This window comes from Salmo salar, chromosome ssa11 (genome assembly GCF_905237065.1).
Source record: "Salmo salar chromosome ssa11, Ssal_v3.1, whole genome shotgun sequence".
NCBI lineage: Eukaryota > Metazoa > Chordata > Actinopteri > Salmoniformes > Salmonidae > Salmo > Salmo salar.
Window position 1 is genome coordinate 111,165,071 of NC_059452.1, and position 12,327 is coordinate 111,177,397.

Sequence of the window (12,327 nt, forward strand, 5' to 3'; positions counted from 1 at the left end):
GTAATCTCTCCTTCTTCTTCTGTGGATAAAAGGGTAAACCTAGTTAGTTTCTAGTAATCTCTCCTTCTTCTTCTTCTGTGGATAAAAGGGTAAACCTAGTTAGTTTCTAGTAATCTCTCCTCCTTCTTCTTCTGTGGATAAAAGGGTAAACCTAGTTAGTTTCTATTAGTCTCTCCTCCTTCTTCTTCTGTGGATAAAAGGGTAAACCTAGTTAGTTTCTAGTAATCTCTCCTCCTTCTTCTTCTGTGGATAAAAGGGTAAACCTAGTTAGTTTCTATTAGTCTCTCCTCCTTCTTCTTCTGTGGATAAAAGGGTAAACCTAGTTAGTTTCTATTAGTCTCTCCTCCTTCTTCTTCTTCTTCTTCTGTGTTCCTGAGTGGCGTGAGCGGTCGAAGTCACTGCATCTCAGTGCTTGAGGCGTCACTACAGACACCCTGGTTCGAATCCAGGCTGTATCACAACCGGCCGGGATTGGGAGTCCCATAGGTGCGACGCGCAATCGGCCCAGCGTCGTCCGGGGTTTGGCCTGCCGGTGTAGTCCGTCATTGTAAAATAAGAATTTTGTTCTCAACTGACTTGCCCTAGTTAAATAAAGGTTAAAGACGGTTTTATTTTAACATTTTATTCTTCTTCTGTGGATTTTATATGGCAGGTTGTTAACCAACTTTAAGGTGCACTACCACCACCAACTGGACTGGAGTGGCGGACCTCAGTCCGTCTTCCAATCACCCACGTGGGTATATGCTCCTATAAACCAATGAGGAGAGGAGGAGAGGCGGGACTTGCAGCGCCGTCTAAGTGTCACAAACAGAACCAAGTTGTATTTTTAGCGCCTGGCTACTCAGAGGCTCGTTGACGCACGCGAGCAGTTAGGATGAAACGATTGAATATCGTGTGTGTGCGTACATACATTCAACGCTCGCGGCGCGGTCGGCATGCTATGCTCGTGTAGCAACACCAGAGAGAGAACAAATTCACCTCTTATAATGACTTATTCTAAAGCTGTAGTCTAATCCATTGTATTTAAATTCTACTTTACTATACTGTATTCTACTGTATTCTACTCTACTATATTCTACTATATTATACTGTACTCTGTTTTATTATATTATACTCTATTCTACTATATTCTACTCTAATTTATTATATTCTACTCTGTTCTACTCTACTTTACTCTGTTCTACTCTACTCTATTATGCTCTACTCAATTATATTATTCTCGGTTCTATTCTATTATACTCTATCTTACTCTATTCTACTTTATTCTATTCTGCTCTACTATACTCTATTCTACTCTATTCTACTCTATTATGCAATACTCTATTCTTCTCTATTCTACTCTATTCTACTCCATCCTACTCTATTCTTCTCTATTCTGTTCTACTCTATTCTACTCTATTCTTCTCTATTCTGTTCTACTCCATTCTACGCTATTCTATTCTACTCTCTCTCCCCAACCTCCTCACCTCCTTTCTACTCTAATCTATTCTACTCTATTTTACTATATTCTATTCTACTATATTCTGTTCTGCTCTATTTTATTCTACTCTATTCTATTCTGTTCTACTCTAATCTACTCTATTCTATTCTGTTCTACTCTATTCTTTTTTACTCTATTCTGTTCTACTATATTCTATTCTACTCTATTCTGTTCTACTATATTCTGTTCTACTATATTCTATTCTACTCTATTCTATTCTACTATATTCTATTCTACACTATTCTGTTCTTCTATATTATATTCTACTCTATTCTGTTCTACTATATTCTATTCTACTCTACTCTGTTCTACTCTATTCTATTCTACTATATTATATTCTACACTATTCTGTTCTATTCTACTATATTCTATTCTACTCTATTCTATTCTACTATATTCTATTCTACACTATTCTGTTCTTCTATATTCTATTCTACTCTATTCTGTTCTACTATATTCTATTCTACTCTACTCTGTTCTACTCTATTCTATTCTACTATATTATATTCTACACTATTCTGTTCTATTCTACTATATTCTATTCTACTCTATTATTTTCTACTCTATTCTACTTTATTCTACTCAATTCTGTTCTACTCTGTTCTACTCTATTCTATTCTACTATATTCTATTCTACACTATTCTATTCTACTATATTCTATTCTACTCTATTCTATTCTACTATATTCTATTCTACACTATTCTATTCTACTATATTCTGTTCTTCTATATTATATTCTCCTCTATTCTGTTCTACTATATTCTATTCTACTCTACTCTGTTCTACTCTATTCTATTCTACTATATTATATTCTACACTATTCTGTTCTATTCTACTATATTCTATTCTACTCTATTATTTTCTACTCTATTCTACTTTATTCTCTTCTGTTCTACTCTATTCTACTCTATTCTGTTCTACTATATTCTATTCTACTCTGTTCTACTCTATTCTATTCTACTATATTCTGTTCTACTCTATTCTACTATATTCTATTCTACTATATTCTGTTCTACTATATTCTATTCTACTATATTCTGTTCTTCTATATTCTATTCTACTCTATTCTGTTCTACTCTATTCTCTTCTACAATATTATATTCTACTCTACTCTGTTCTACTCTATTCTGTACTTCTATATTCTATTCTATTCTACTATATTCTACTCTATTCTATTATACTCTATATACTTCTAATCTATTCTGCTCTATTATTTTCTTCTATATTCTACTCTATTCTACTATATTCTACTCTATTCTATTCTACTCTCTCTCCCCAACCTCCTCCCCCTCCTTTCTACTCTAATCTGTTCTACTCTATTCTACTATATTCTATTCTACTATATTCTATTCTACTATATTCTATTCTACTCTATTCTGTTCTAATCTATTCTGCTCTATTTGAATTTTTCTATATTGTACTCTCCCCTCCCCTCCCCTCCCCTCCCCTCCCCTCTCCTCTCCTCTCCTCTCCTCTCCTCTCCTCTCCTCTCCTCTCCTCTCCTCTCCTCTCCTCTCCTCTCCTCTCCTCTCCTCTCCTCTCCTCTCCTCTCCTCTCCTCTCCTCCTCCAGATCATAGCGTACCAGCCCTATGGGAAGTCAGTGGACTGGTGGGCCTTTGGAGTTCTACTGTATGAGATGCTGGCTGGACAGGTAGGTGTGTGTGTGTGTGTGTGTGTGTGCATATGTTAACATTTTACTGTGGGTATTAACCTATCCTCTCCTCCTCTCTCCTCCCTCTGTCCTCCCCTCCTCCCTCTGTCCTCCCCTCCTCCCTCTGTCCTGTCCTCCTCCCTCTGTCCTCCATTCCTCCCTCTGTCCTCCCTCTGTCCTCCCCTCCTCCCTCTGTCCTCCATTCCTCCCTCTGTTCTCCCCTCCTCCCTCTGTACTCCCCTCCTCCCTCTGTCCTCCCCTCCTCCCTCTGTCCTCCCCTCCTCCTCCCTCTGTCCTCCCCTCCTCCCTCTGTCCTCCCCTCCTCCCTCTGTCCTCCCCTCCTCCCCCCTCCTCCCTCTGTCCTCCCCTCCTCCCTCTGTCCTCCCTCTGTCCTCCCTCTGTCCTCCCCTCCTCCCTCTGTCCTCCCCTCCTCCTCCCTCTGTCCTCCCCTCCTCCCTCTGTCCTCCCCTCCTCCCTCTGTCCTCCCCTCCTCCCCCTCCTCCCTCTGTCCTCCCCTCCTCCCTCTGTCCTCCCTCTGTCCTCCCTCTGTCCTCCCCTCCTCCCTCTGTCCTCCCCTCCTCCCTCTGTCCTCCCTCTGTCCTCCCTCTGTCCTCCCCTCCTCCCTCTGTCCTCCCCTCCTCCCTCTGTCCTCCCCTCCTCCCTCTGTCCTCCCCTCCTCCCTCGGTCCTAGCCTCCCTTCGACGGTGAGGATGAGGATGAGTTGTTCCAGTCCATCATGGAGCATCACGTCTCCTACCCCAAGTCCATGTCCAAGGAAGCTGTCGCCATCTGCAAAGGGGTGAGGAGAAAACGCACCTCCTAATAACCACAATATATTGATAAAGTGTGTTTGTCTTCCGTTTCACTGCAATTTGGGGAGGAGGAAAGAGAGAGAGGAGGAAAGAGAGGGAGAGAGAGAGGGGAGGAAAGAGAGGGAGAGAGAGGGGGAGGAGAGAGAGGGGGAGAGAGAGAGAGGAGGAAAGAGAGGGGGAGAGAGAGAGAGGAGGAAAGAGAGGGGGAGAGAGAGAGAGGAGGAAAGAGAGGGGGAGAGAGAGAGAGAGAGGAGGAAAGAGAGAAAGGGAGGGGGAGAGAGAGGGGGAGAGAGAGAGAGAGAGAGAGAGGAGGAAAGAGGGAGAGAGAGAGGAGGAAAGAGAGGGAGGGAGGGAGAGAGAGAGGGGGAGGAGGTTGGGTAGGGAGAGAGGGAAGGAAAGGAGGGAGAGGAGGTTGGGGAGGGAGAGAGGGGAGGAAAGGAGGGAGAGGAGGTTGGGGAGGGAGAGAGGGAAGGAAAGGAGGGGGAGGGAGAGAGGGGAGGAAAGGAGGGGGAGGGAGAGAGGGGAGGAAAGGAGGGGGAGGGAGAGAGGGGAGGAAAGGAGGGGGAGGGAGAGAGGGGAGGAAAGGAGGAGGAGGGAGAGAGGGGAGGAAAGGAGGGGAGGAGAGGAGGGGGAGGAAAGGAGGGGGAGGGAGAGAGGGGAGGAAAGGAGGGGGAGGGAGAGAGGGGAGGAAAGGAGGGGGAGGGAGAGAGGGGAGGAAAGGAGGGAGAGGAGGTTGGGGAGGGAAAGAGGGGAGGAAAGGAGGGGGAGGAGGTTGGGGAGGGGGAGGAAAGGAGGGGGAGGGAGAGAGGGGAGGAAAGGAGGGAGAGGAGGTGGGATAATGAAATGCAGTATATGTCTTCTGTCCTTCTCTGCCGTTCTGCAGTGTTCGTTCTTAAGATGAGCTTTTCTCTGTCTGTCTTCCTTATTCCCTGTTTATTCATCCTCTAAACACACACACACACACACACACACACACACACACACACACACACACAGCTCAGTTATCCAGCCAGCAGAGTCCGTCCCTCTCTATCAAACCTCAGTCTCGTCCTCGACCGTTACCCTTCAGTACCCACTGCAATCACACACACACACACACACACACACACACACACACACACACACACACACACACACACACACACACACACACACAGAGATATCAGTCACAGGGGAATAGAAGACGATATACAATAGAAGCCGTCATTCCATTGGTAATCCAGTGGGGGCTCTCAGAACATTTAAGGGGAGGAAAGGTCAGAGGTCTAGCGCCAGCCAGACGTGATGCTATCTTCTTTCTCCCCTCCCCTCTCCCCTCCCCTCCCTCTCCTCTCCTCTCCTCTCCTCCTCTCCCTCTCCTCTCCTCTCTCCTCTCCTCTCTCCTCTCTCCTCTCCTCTCCCTCTCCTCTCCTCTCCTCCTCTCCTCTCCTCCCTCCTCTCCCTCTCCTCTCCTCTCTCCTCTCCTCTCCTCTCCTCTCCCTCTCCTCTCCCTCTCCTCTCCTCTCCTCCTCTCCTCTCCTCCTCTCTCCCTCTCCTCTCCTCTCTCCTCTCCTCTCCTCTCCCTCTCCTCTCCCTCTCCTCTCCTCTCCTCCTCTCCTCTCCTCCTCTCCCCCTCTCCTCTCCTCTCCTCTCCTCTCCTCTCCTCTCCTCTCCTCTCCTCTCCTCTCCTCTCCTCTCCTCTCCTCTCCTCTCCTCTCCTCTCCTCTCCTCTCCTCCTCTCCTCTCCTCCTCTCCCCTCCTCTCCTCTCCTCTCCTCCTCTCCTCTCCCTCTCCCCCTTTCTCTCCCCTTATTTTCCTCCCCCTCCCTCTATCTCCCTCTCTCTCCCCCATCTCTCCTCCTACCTCCCTATCTCCTTCTCCCTCATCCTATCTCCCTCTCTCTCTCTCCCCCTCTCTCTCTCTCTCTCCCCCTATCTCCCTCTCTCTCTCCTCATATCTCCCTCTCTCTCTCCTCATATCTCCCTCTCTCCCCCTATCTCCCTCTCTCTCTCTCTCCCCATATCTCCCTCTCTCTCTCCTCATATCTCCCTCTCTCCTCATATCTCCCTCTCATCTCCCTCTCCCCCCTCCACCCATCTCCCTCTCTGTCCGCCTGTTCATTTGGTTTACACCAGTAAATTACAGGACACACCTCCTCTTGTCCATCTGGTTCTATGTAAAGTACTGTGTTATCTATCCATCTGGTTCTATGTAAAGTACTGTGTTATCTATCCATCTGGTTCTATGTAAAGTACTGTGTTATCTATCCATCTGGTTCTATGTAAAGTACTGTGTTATCTATCCATCTGGTTCTATGTAAAGTACTGTGTTATCTATCCATCTGGTTCTATGTAAAGTACTGTGTTATCCGTCCATCTGGTTCTATGTAAAGTACTGTGTTATCTATCCATCTGGTTCTATGTAAAGTACTGTGTTATCCGTCCATCTGGTTCTATGTAAAGTACTGTGTTATCTGGTTCTATGTAAAGTACTGTGTTATCTATCCATCTGGTTCTATGTAAAGTACTGTGTTATCCGTCCATCTGGTTCTATGTAAAGTACTGTGTTATCTATCCATCTGGTTCTATGTAAAGTACTGTGTTATCCGTCCATCTGGTTCTATGTAAAGTACTGTGTTATCTATCCATCTGGTTCTATGTAAAGTACTGTGTTATCCGTCCATCTGGTTCTATGTAAAGTACTGTGTTATCTGGTTCTATGTAAAGTACTGTGTTATCTATCCATCTGGTTCTATGTAAAGTACTGTGTTATCCGTCCATCTGGTTCTATGTAAAGTACTGTGTTATCTATCCATCTGGTTCTATGTAAAGTACTGTGTTATCCGTCCATCTGGTTCTATGTAAAGTACTGTGTTATCTGGTTCTATGTAAAGTACTGTGTTATCTATCCATCTGGTTCTATGTAAAGTACTGTGTTATCCGTCCATCCGTTCATCTGGTTATCTGTCCAACTCCCTTTCAAAACCTACTTCACGACAAGAGAGAAAACACAACACAACACTACATAAAGAGAGACCTAAGACAACAACCTCTAACCCCCTCCCTGTCTCTATGGAGCCTCTAACCCCCTCCCTGTCTCTATGGAGCCTCTAACCCCCTCCCTGTCTCTACGGAGCCTCTAACCCCCTCCCTGTCTCTATGGAACCTCTAAACTCTAACCCCTCCCTGTCTCTATGGAGCCTCTAACCCCGTCCCTCCCTGTCTCTATGGAGCCTCTAACCCCCTCCCTGTCTCTATGGAGCCTCTAACCCCCTCCCTGTCTCTACGGAGCCTCTAACCCCCTCCCTGTCTCTATGGAGCCTCTAACCCCATCCCTCCACGCTCTATGGAGCCTCGAACCCCCTCCCTGTCTCTATGGAGCCTCTAAACCCCTCCCTGTCTCTATGGAGCCTCTAACCCCCTCCCTGTCTCTATGGAGCCTCTAACCCCCTCCCTGTCTCTATGGAGCCTCTAACCCCCTCCCTGTCTCTACGGAGCCTCTAACCCCGTCCCTCCCTGTCTCTAGTTGATGACTAAGCACCCTGGGAAGCGTCTGGGCTGTGGTCCTGAGGGGGAGCGAGACATCAGGGACCACGGGTTCTTCCGCTATATGGACTGGGACAAACTGGAGAACAAGGAAGTGCAACCGCCATTCAAACCCAAAGCTGTAAGTCTCCGCTGTCTCTCTCTCTGTCCCCTCCTGTCCTTTCAGCTAGGCAACGTTGATGATGATGATGGTGGTGATGATGGTGGTGATGGTGGTGATGGTGATGATGGTGGTGATGGTGGTGATGGTGATGGTGGTGATGATGGTGGTGATGATGATGGTGATGGTGGTGATGGTGGTGATGGTGATGATGGTGGTGATGGTGATGATGGTGGTGATGATGGTGATAGTGGTGATGATGGTGATGATGGTGGTGATGATGGTGATAGTGGTGGTGATGGTGATGATGGTGGTGATGGTGATAGTGGTGGTGATGGTGATGATGGTGGTGATGATGGTGATAGTGGTGATGGTGGTGATGGTAGTGATGGTGGTGATGGTGATGATGGTGGTGATGATGGTGGTGATGGTGGTGATGGTGATGATGGTGGTGATGATGGTGATAGTGGTGGTGATGGTAGTGATGGTGATGATGGTGGTGATGATGGTGATAGTGGTGGTGATGGTGATGATGGTGGTGATGGTGGTGATGATGGTGATGATGGTGGTGATGATGATGGTGATAGTGGTGGTGATGGTAGTGATGGTGGTGATGATGGTGATAGTGGTGATGATGGTGATGGTGATGATGGTGATGGTGGTGATGATGGTGATAGTGGTGATGATGGTGATAGTGGTGATGATGGTGATAGTGGTGATGATGGTGATAGTGGTGATGATGGTGATAGTGGTGATGATGGTGATAGTGGTGATGATGGTGATGATGGTGGTGATGATGGTGATAGTGGTGGTGATGGTAGTGATGGTGTGTCTGATGTTAGTTGTGTGTTGATGGTGAACTGCAGTTTACTGGTGTTCCAGAGTGTTTCAGCTCCACCTTGTTGTTCCATCAAAAGGTCAGAAGGCAGAATGTGTCAGAACAGAACCTTAATGAGTCCAGACCTTTTCCTCTATCCCTGTCTTCTGCTCTTCCCCTCTCTCTCTCTCTCTCTCTCTCTCTCTCTCTCTCTCTCTCTCTCTCTCTCTCTCTCTCTCTCTCTCCCTCTCTCTCTCTCTCTCTCTCTCTCTCTCTCTCTCTCTCTCTCTCTCTCTCTCTCTCTCTCTCTCTCTCTCTCTCTCTCTCTCTCTCTCTCTCTCTCTCTCTCTCTCTCTCTCTCTCTCTCTCTCTCTCTCCCTCTTCCCCTCTCTCTCTCTCTCTCTTCCCCCTCTCTCTCTCTTCTTCTCTGTTGTAGCTGTCAGAGACATCAGACCTCCTGTTGTTTAGTTGTGCCTGCTGAGAGAGAAATAGACCGACAGAGATAGAGAGAAGAGAGCTAGAGAGAGATGTATAATACAGCAGGAATTAAACTACACTTAGGAAATACAGCAGGAACAAAACTACACTTAGGAAATAGAGCAGGGACAAAACTACACTAATACAGCAGGAACAAAACTACACTTAGGAAATACAGCAGGAACAAAACTACACTTAGGAAATACAGCAGGAACAAAACTACACTAATACAGCAGGAACAAAACTACACTTAGGAAATACAGCAGGAACAAAACTACACTAATACAGCAGGAACAAAATTACACTAATACAGCAGAAATAAAACTACACTAATACAGCAGGAACAAAATTACACTTAGGAAATACAGCAGGAATAAAATTACACTTAGGAAATACAGCAGGAACAAAACTACACTTAGGAAATACAGCAGGAACGAAACTACACTAATACAGCAGGAACAAAACTACACTTAGGAAATACAGCAGGAACAAAACTACACTAATACAGCAGGAACAAAACTACACTAATACAGCAGGAACAAAATTACACTAATACAGCAGGAACAAAACTACACTAATACAGCAGGAACAAAACTATACTTAGGAAATACAGCAGGAACAAAACTACACTAATACAGCAGGAACAAAATTACACTTAGGAAATACAGCAGGAACAAAATTACACTAATACAGCAGGAACAAAATTGCACTTAGGAAATACAGCAGGAACAAAATTGCACTTAGGAAATACAGCAGGAACAAAACTACACTTAGGAAATACAGCGGAAAATAAAAATGCAAAGAGAATAGAAAATAAATATAGCTGCGAGCATCGATGAACGGTGTTCACAGGATGACAGGAAGGACAGAAGGTCAGTTGGATTAACAAAGCAAAGCGCTCTATCATGTAGGACCTATCTTCCTTTATGTACGTACAGTAAAAGCATTACCGTGTTTATCTCTCACGGAACCAACAGGGATGTTGATTGATTGATCCATGTTGACGCGATGGCGTCACGCAGTTGCTGCTGATCAGACGTCCCGTTCCGTCTCGTCCCAAAGAGGCTTTATTGGGTTTGAGGTCCTGGGGGGGGACGGGGACTGGGGATGGGGGACTGGGGACGAGGGACTGGGGACGGGGGACTGACCAGGCCACTCGAATAAACTGAACTCGCTGTCATATTCCAGGATGTGTTTTTTTTCCGCTTCTTGTCCAGTGTTGGTGATCGCGTGTCCACTGGAGACTTTTTCTACTTAGTTTTTTGTTGTTGTTGTTGTTGTTGTTGTTGTTACTGTTGTTGTTGTTGTTATTGTGGTTGTGGTTGTTGTTGTTGTTGTTGTTTTACCTCTCTCATCAACGAGTTTTGGACCCGCTGGACTGCCGTTGACTGGATGTTGTTTTTTGTTTGTTTTTGTTTGTTGTAAAAGCCTAGACGATGTCGTGTGTGTGAAAAGTCCCAGGAAGGACAGACGTTTCTGAGATACTGGGTCCGGGAGCACCTGGCATCGACGGTCGTACCACACTCAAAAAAGGACCTTGGGTCACGTGTTTTGTTGTTGCCCGTTCTAACGTTCAATGGGAACAGTAACTGAATGCCTCGATGCCTGTCTGCCTGCTTTATATAACAAGCTACGACCACGTGACTCTCTGTCTGTAGGAGCGATCCAATTGTGGTGAACGGTGGACGGTGTACCTAATAAACTGTCCGGGGAATGCGTAGGTACACAATAATAAGTTGTTAAAATGAGTTTATTGTTTGTTGTTGAGACAATCAATACCATGTTTTACATTGATAGATCGTTGTGGAGGGGATTTACATTGGTTTAAATGGAAAACGTAAAATCTTTTTAACCAATCCCTTACCGTTACTGAAACTAAGTTCACGGTCCACGTTTCGTTGGTCCTACGGTTCAGATGATGTTTAGGATAAAAAATATATATTTGTATTTATTTATATATATATATATATTTTTAAAGCATTAGCGTTACAATAGTAAAAAAAAAAAGGTTAATTAATTGTTTCATTATTATTATTTTTTATTTAAGGTATTGTTGCCAAACTGAACATGGTGCATCGTGGTTAATTTCTTTGACGAGCCTAATATATTTGACGTCGATAGGCCGTTGTGGAGGGGATTTTTACAAAGGATTTAAATGGACACGTAAAAATCTGATTTCCTGATTCATCAATGACTCAGCCATCTCTTAACCAATCAAACTCTGTTTCTCAGCCTCTCTGTTAACCCCATAATAACAATAGGTTTCAGAAAGGGACAGAGACACTCCTGTATCTTCCTTTCTCTCTTCCTGTCTCTCTATCTCTCTATCTTCCTTTCTCTCTTCCTGTCTCTCTATCTCTCTATCTTCCTGTCTCTCTTCCTCCCCCTCTATCTCTCTATCTTCCTTTCTCTCTTCCTGTCTCTCTATCTCTCTATCTTCCTGTCTCTCTTCCTTCCCCTCTCTATCTCTCTATCTTCCTGTCTCTCTTCCTCCCCCTCTATCTCTCTATCTTCCTTTCTCTCTTCCTGTCTCTCTATCTCTCTATCTTCCTGTCTCTCTTCCTGTCTCTCTATCTCTCTATCTTCCTGTCTCTCTTCCTCCCCCTCTATCTCTCTATCTTCCTTTCTCTCTTCCTGTCTCTCTATCTCTCTATCTTCCTGTCTCTCTTCCTGTCTCTCTTTAAGTCTCTATCTTCCTGTCTCTCTTCCTCCCCCTCTATCTTCCTGTCTCTTTTCCTCCCCCTCTCTATCTCTCTATCTTCCTGTCTCTCTATCTCTCTATCTTCCTGTCTCTCTTCCTGTCTCTCTATCTTCCTTTCTCCAACCATCTCTTTATCTCCCTCTAATCCCTCAATCTCTTTAATGCTGGAATGACTGTACCCCCCCCCCCCCCCCCGTACAGCCTTTCCTCACTGCAGCATCGTGGGTAATCATGCACCGGGTTTGTACCCCTGCTGTCGCCATAGGAACTGTGATGCTAATGGTAGTGGACAGGATGGTCTGTGAGGACAGAGAAAAGCTCTCGCCTCAATTCTCAGCCCTGATGGAACACACACACACACACACACACACGTATCGTGGCCCTACAGTTGGTCAGGGTTCACCACTGAGTAAAACCCGTTACCCACGAGGCCGAGCGGCAGCGCAGCAGGGTCAATGGTCGTGTGCCTGCCTGCCTTTTTGGTGTGCGGCCGTGTGTTTGTGTGTGTGTGTGTGTGTGTGTGTGTGTGTGTGTGTGTGTGTGTGTGTGTGTGTGTGTGTGTGTGTGTGTGTGGTATTTGAACTAAAGGCTTAAGTCTGTTCTATACATTGTATTTCTATGGTCCAGCGGCGCCAGAATCAGGTCAACCACAACTAGAGTAGAATCATGATGATGTCATTTGAAAGCACACGGAAACACAAAGCACACACACACACACACACACACACACACACACACACACACACACACACACACACACACA

General features: G+C 45.6%; 1 pseudogene; it reads left to right on the forward strand.

The window, feature by feature from the left end:
- Positions 1 to 12,327, forward strand: part of LOC123725124 (protein kinase C beta type-like) — a 127,392-nt pseudogene that overhangs the window by 88,332 nt on the left and 26,733 nt on the right.